This window comes from Macrobrachium rosenbergii, chromosome 41 (genome assembly GCF_040412425.1).
Source record: "Macrobrachium rosenbergii isolate ZJJX-2024 chromosome 41, ASM4041242v1, whole genome shotgun sequence".
Lineage (NCBI taxonomy): Eukaryota > Metazoa > Arthropoda > Malacostraca > Decapoda > Palaemonidae > Macrobrachium > Macrobrachium rosenbergii.
Window position 1 is genome coordinate 61,039,684 of NC_089781.1, and position 6,886 is coordinate 61,046,569.

Below are 6,886 nucleotides of genomic sequence, written 5' to 3' on the forward strand. Positions count from 1 at the left end.
GTTCCAGGGTTCTTCTGGGATTGTTTCACAGTACTTGCATGGTTGAGGATTGTCTACTATTCTTTGCCATGTGCACAGTATCCTAGCCTTAGCCGATGGATTATGACTGCTAGGGCCCGTGACATGTCTTTGGTTATATTGTGTGGTTTTAGGTTTACGGTGTCCATGTACCATTTGGCGGTTTTGAGCCACGAAAACAGCTCTTCTGACTTTGCTTTCCTCCTGTAGTTGGCAGTGTGCTGCTGCCTTGTTTTTCGGTTGTGTGAGTGAGGGGGTGATTTTGATACTAACGTTGGTGTGTAGCAACCCACTTTTTGCTAAAGAATCTGCTTCTTCGTTTCCTTGGATTCCCACATGGCTCGGAATCCAGTTTAATGTTATTTCCCTGTTTCTGTTTTGATGGAGGCTTGCAATTGCCCATATGCTTGATAGAAGTCTGATGTTTTCCTTTGCTTTTCCTTTTGTTATAGCCTGTAGTGCTCCTTTTGAGTCAGTATGAATTGTTGTGTTTCCTGCCTATGCTGAGAGTCTTCTAGAGCTTTTGCAATGGCAATCAGTTCAGTTTGTAGAGTGGAGGCATTGTCAGAGAGCCTCCAGCATCCTTTGAGGGTTGTTGAGTGGACCCCAGCTGCTGCTGCTGGGATGCTGAGATCTACTGATCCATCTGTAAAATATTCATTTGTGGCTGCAGTTTTCCTGATTGCCTCTTGGGCTGCAAGCCTTAGCTGTTGAGCAGTGCATGCTTCTTTTGCTTGCAGGGAGGACTGTAAAGTTTATCTTGAATAGTTCAGGCTCCCAGGGTGCTTGTTCTCTGTACTCTGCGATTGGCGTGTCTTCCTTGATTGCGGCTGCTTTATTTTGCATCCCTACTCTCCTTAAAGCTGCTAGGAGGTCGCCAGCATATGTCTTTTGGGGGGTCTAGTTCCTCGTGAAGCTCAATGTTTTTCTTGATTTCTCTCTTGAGTGGGCAGTTCCTGCTACCTTTCAAGGTTTTTAGCAGTATGGATGTGTTTCTCTGATCAATTCTGTGTGTTAGAGATTGTAAGTTTGTTTCGTTTCTCAAGACACACAAGTTAGTCCACATGGGTGCATCTGTGATGAGTCTTAAGGCATTGTTTTGGATTACTTCGAAGGTTTTTTGTTCTGTGTTTGTGAGGCGAGTAAGGACAGGTGCTGCGTACTCCACAGTTGACCTAATTGTCTGTATGTAGAAGGTTCTGAGGGCATGGTATACTGCTCCTTGTTTTAGAGAGGTGATTCTTCTCATGGCATTTTGCCTGCATTTGATTTTTTGCTTAAGCATTTCTATTTCATTGCGTGGAGAGAGTTGTTTGTTGATATTTACTCCTAGGTACACAAAGTTTTCTACCCATTCAATGGGTTCACCCATGAGTTGTATTTCATTTGGGTTTAGGTCATGTTTAATTGCTATTGCTTTGGTTTTTGCTGTATTGATTTTTAGACCAAGATCTGTACAGCTATTTTCAATTTGTGTTATTGCATTTTGCATATTTTGGTAGGATCTGTACCTGTGTGTGCTCACTAAGCACACATCGTCTGCATATATGAAAATTTCCACTCCCTCTGGGAGGGTGATTGTGGCTACATTTTCCATTAGTACATTGAAGAGGAAGGGGCTAAGTATTCCTCCCTGTGGTGTTCCATTTTCTAAGTTGAGAAAATCTGAGCTTGCACCTTGGAAGGTGACTCTGGCTTGTCTGTTTTGCATGTATCCTTTGACCCATGCTAACAGGTTACCCTTAACTCTTTTGTCCACCAAGGTAGCAAGGATGACGGCTGCGCTGGCTAGTTCGTAGGCTTTTTCTAAATCGAGAAAAACTACAATTGACTTTCTGTTGTTTATTGTTGCCCATTATATCTGCTAAGCATTCTTGTGTGCCTATTCCTTCTTGTAACCATATAGTGATGATGTAGTGGTCCTGTTTTCCCATACGAGTCTGTTTAGTACCATCTTTTATTGAGCAGCAAAGTTACAGCTTTCCTGAAAATTTGGTTTTTCCAGATGACTACTGGTCACAACACTTCCTAATCACTCTGAAAATATATGGGAACAATTCCGGGCATACATGAACAAGTTTTCAGCCAAATTCAAAATTGAACGAAACCCACGCTTAAGGTCCATTGATCCCAATCAATCCCTCAAGATCGGTGCGATGATTGCAGATCTCTGCAGTAATTCGGGATGTCCTGGTATCTATGTTGGATCTTGCCGTAGGTTACTGCAGGTGAGATATTGGATGTGGGATACAGTTTTAGAACGGGTCAGAAACTGAGTAAACCAGAATTTTCTAATATAAAGAACCATGCCTCCATATGTAAAATCGAAATAAATAAAAACATTTCTCTATTATTGGTGGAACAAGCCATAGTGATTACCTAACCAATGAGTCCTTATACATCAAACGGCTTGTTCCGTCTTTGAATTTCTAACGTTTTCTTTCCTCTTTATCTAGCATAACTGAAGTCGAGGGTGGGGTCAGGTCTTGGTCGTTCTTTTCTCCTCCTTTGAATGGTTTGTTCACTGGGCTTTTTACTGTATACTTTCAAGTTTTTTAATTTATTTAATTTTTTTTTTTAACTTTATCTTTTTTTAAATTTTCACGAAAATATTTACAGATTGAAGTGCTTATAAATAAAAATGTGTTTGTACCCCGCTGTATGGATATATATATATATATATATATATATATATATATATATATATATATATATATACATATATATTGTATATATATAGTAGATTATATATTGATATATATAGTATATATATATATATATATATCAGGATAAATATATATATATTTTATATATATATATATATATATATATATATATATATATATATATATATATATATATATATATATATATATATATATATATATATATATATATATATATATATATATATATATATATATATAATATATATATATGTATATATATATATATATATATATATATATATATATATATATATATATATATATATATATATATATATATATATATATATATATATATATATATATATATATTCATATTCATCTCTCTCATCTTTTTTGCACCCTATCGTCTTTAATTCTCACCATAAAAACGACGAACCTTAAAACTGTCAGGCTCATTTTTTTTCTCCCAAGATGACAGTTATACCATTTTTTATCATATCTCTACATTTCTCATTATTTAATTCAGCCATTTTTTCTCTTCTTACTTTTATTCCATATCCCAATTTATCTTCCATTATCAATTCTTTTATATTCCCTAATTTCTAATTCAACTGAAACTTCCCTGCCCTTACAATTCCCCCACCCCCCACCCTTTTTTTTTGCAATTGCAGTATATCCTCTTAATTTCCTTATTTCTTTATTTTTGTGAATGGAGTTCTCGGCTGGTAGCATTAAAGGAATTAGAATAATTTATCATGATTTCGCTGTGACTTTGATGTTTTATTTTCGGTTTTGCCTAATCTATAATGCATAGTCTCTCTTTGTTAAATAATTGGGTAAGCATTAACTGTAATTTTCTAACTGAACATGCTTTAATCACACTTGTGAAGAAATATATTCATCCAGTCCCCTTCAGACTTTCAGTGGAAATGGCACACAAAGCTATTGGCAACAAGAGAAGTTTAAGGGTGATAGCGAAGATTGGAAAACAGCGAATTCTTAATTGAGGCCAAAATCTCTATATACGTCCTTTATAATAACCAAGGATGGTTTATCTGAAATTCGTACCACTTATTGCCTCGGAAATATAAGGAAATGGCCTATTAAAATATAAAAGTTTTTTTTATCTAAAGACTAATAATTTTAGTCCAAGTCTTCTTTGATGTGTTATAAGCTGTCAAATTTAGTCTTGACAGTCTCAAATACATTTACTTTTTGAACTAGTCATTTCTATTCCAAAGATTCCTGAAGCGGGATAATAGTAAAACTACAGAAATACAGTTCTAACCGAAACTCAACACGGTGGATATCTAATCTGTTAACTGAAGGACTCAAATAAGAGAACTAAATTTAAATCAACACAGGCAGTGTTTAATACAATACGAAGGTGGCAATTCCGGTTCTGAATACAATATATATATATATATATATATATATATATATATATATATATATATATTAAAAAACAAAAAGAATCAAATATTATCGAAAGAAAGAACTATTTCATTTACTGCCAATGCTACTGAGCAATAATGACAGACTTTCTCTGTTGTTAATCATACCACATATAAAGATACGATTTTTTCATACAGAAAATAAAAAAAAGTTAATTTTGCTTGTGTTATCGTGATGATCAGCCAAAGTTTCTTTGCAACACTGACGAAAAGAGTAAGAGAAAAAGGATTCGTGGAACGGGAGGGAGATTTGACTTCAGTAATATCTGACTCCGCTTTATAGTTACAGTGGGTGACCAAGCGTATTTTACGTCGCGGAAAACTGCGCCTGCAGCAGATTTTATGCATCGCTGAAAATCCTCAAATTGTCAGAAAGAGTAATCTCTCAAATGTTTTCTCACATATCTATGAAGGTACATAACTGGATGACAGACAAGAGCGAACATTTTGTAAGGAAATTTACTGAATTTAGGAATTTTTTTTTTTTATGTAGTCTCAATTTTATCAGTGTTAATGAAAATGTTAATTTAAACAAATATTTTTGTATGCATTTGAACTTTATTCATTTCATATACAATAAAACAAGAGAACGTTCTCTCATGTTTGTCTTAATCGCATGCGATCCTTTCCGCATTTACTATTCTTACTGAAGTACTGAAACTTTAACATTTTCAACATTGATGGCTGTCAGGATTACTCCTCTGTAATTACAATAAAGAGAAGCAATTGCTCCAACATTCATCTGATCTAGGGACTTTATTCTCGTGTCATTGTAAGGGGTGCTTTCTTGGCAGGTTGCTAGTAAAGAAAATTATTTACTGGCCAATTCTTCCATCCTTTAGTCCCTATACTAGTGACCTTTTTTCTCGCCTTGATTCCTGCAAATATAAAACCGTTTTGCAGATTTATATAAACCGACGTGAAACTGCCAAAATTAGATGTCACAATTTTTAACATGTCGAACAAGAATTGCGTAAAAATTGTAAGCCTTTAGGTTACAAAAAGATTTAAGGATGAATTTTCAATTAGCAAACTGATATAAATTCCTGCAAACTTTTGTCACTCCCATATCTGGGTTTTATTATCACTTGCCAATCATTGTCCAGCACGTGTTAAGTCTTTTTAGGCTGTGTAATTTGGACAATCACAAGGCACAGCATGTAATATTGCTTCCTTTTAAAAGATCAATTCGTTCACCTCCTGAATTATCCGAGATTTCAATGATATACATAAAGGCTGACTTGCATGTGGGCTTTGTGATCAGCATGATTCAGCCAGTGCTGAGGAGCGAGTTTGTGGATTTCTTTCACCTCTAAACATTTCGTAACATTAGACATCTTACTTTACTAATATATTTCCCACACTGCTACTGGAAAACCTGGGCACCTTAAGTTTTGTGGCAACTGGGGAAAACTAAATGTGTTAATAAGGATATTACACGAGAAAAGTGAATGACACATCATCAGAAATCTTAATTGAGTCTATCACACTGGCAATAAAAAAAAATCTAGTATTATATCAGCCTTGTTTTGGTATCCCATGCAGATAAGCATACAGTGATAAGCCAATCAAGTTCAACATCTAGAAAAAATATTTCCCCTCACTGAACTACCACAACATTTCAGAAAATCAACAGAAAGATGCAATGTCAATGTTTTAACAATGAAATTGCAATAAATGTCCAAGTATCCTTTCTGGGGAATAAGTTCATCTCTACCTCCATAACTGTAAAGTAAGAGCTCTGTTTAGTATGTAATGATAAGAAATTGTTACCCATCCCTGAGAGCGAAGCTGAGCTGAGTCTCTGATGCTTGGCAGTCCTCATTTAAATCTCCCATTTCTATTTAGAGCCACTTTTTACAATTCAGGTTGAAGATATCTGGAGTCCATCCTCTTAATCTGAGTGAATAATTGTATTTTTTTTTTCTTAACATTTTTTTCACAAGACCAGAAATTATCCCAAGAAATAAATAAGAGACGTGTACAACAATTATAGGCTAAATACCATTCTTGTATTGATCTTGAAGGTTAGCACCATGTTAATTTTTTAACACTTATATTGAAGCTTGAGATTCACATTTTCTTCTAACAGCTACATCCAAGACAACCTTGAAAATAGATATAAACTTAGAAATGTTTGCATTAATTTTAGTTCTGCTTTTAACTAGATTAACTAAGGATCATTTACAAAAAAGCATTCCTTGATCTCATTAATAGTATTTAAGTGGCCGAGTTCAGATAGTTGTGTTGTTAGTGATCTTAAGGAGCCTTGACCTATAATACCTAGTATTCTCAGGATAGCTCTCCGGGGACATTGTTCTTTCTGGTCTTTAATACTGACTTGCTTTTCATCAGAAAACACACTTATTATCTAGATATTTCATTTTGACCCATAACATTTGAAATGTCTATCAACTCATAAAGCCAGTCTTATTGACCGACTACCAACTCTTTTTTAAGCTTCATCTACAATGTGTGTGTGTGTATATATATATATATATATATATATATATATATATATATATATATATATATATATATATATATATTATATTATATATATATATATTTATTATATATACACATATATATATATATACATATATATATATATATATATATATATATATATATATATATATATATATATATATATATATATATATATATATATATATATATATATGTATATATATATACTACAACAAACCAGGCGCTGTCCAGGAAAACCCTGAATGACAG